The sequence below is a fragment of the Galeopterus variegatus genome, unplaced genomic scaffold (genome assembly GCF_000696425.1).
Source record: "Galeopterus variegatus unplaced genomic scaffold, G_variegatus-3.0.2 Scaffold22726, whole genome shotgun sequence".
NCBI lineage: Eukaryota > Metazoa > Chordata > Mammalia > Dermoptera > Cynocephalidae > Galeopterus > Galeopterus variegatus.
Genome location: NW_007748837.1, coordinates 3,052 through 3,760, shown reverse-complemented (window position 1 = coordinate 3,760; position 709 = coordinate 3,052).

The following is a 709-nucleotide window of genomic DNA, read 5'->3' as shown; positions in this document are numbered from 1 at the left end:
GGTCCATGTGGTTTCTGTTGCCTTTATAGTGTAAAAAGCAGCCAGAGAAAATATGTGAATGGAGTGGGCATGGCTGTGGTCTAAGGAAACTGTATTTACCAGAACAGGCAGGAAGCTGGATCTGACCCGTGGCCCTAAAAGATGGATTCTGTCAGGTCATAGACTTAAGTCTATCTTGTCTGCAGTTACATAGCCAACTTGAACGAGTGCCCACTGGCCAAATTTGGGACAACTTGAGCATCAAGAAGAAAAAATAGGAATAACTTTTTATAAAACATTGAAAAAATCCACAAATCCTTAAAGATACTGGAAACGAAGGGGGCAAAACATTTATTTGTCATGATTTGAGACGACTCATATGGCTAATTCTTACTTTAAAATCCAGCATTGAAAAATGGAAAATGAAAGAAAGATTTAAAAAACATAAAAAATTCAACATTGACAGGGAAAATGATGAAGTATGCCCTGTTTTAGGACGAACTGCAGTTTATCCCCAGATGATAAGAGAAAATTCCTTATAGAAAAATGACACCTAGGGGGCTGGCTGGTTAGCTCAGTTGTTTAGAGCAAAGCCTTCTAACACCAAGGTCATGGGTTCAGAGCCCGGTACTGGCCAGCCAAAAAAAAAAAAAAAAGAAAGAAAAATGCCATCTAATAAATGTACAATTAACAATAAAATCATCGCCTTAGGTTTGGATAATTGAAGCTG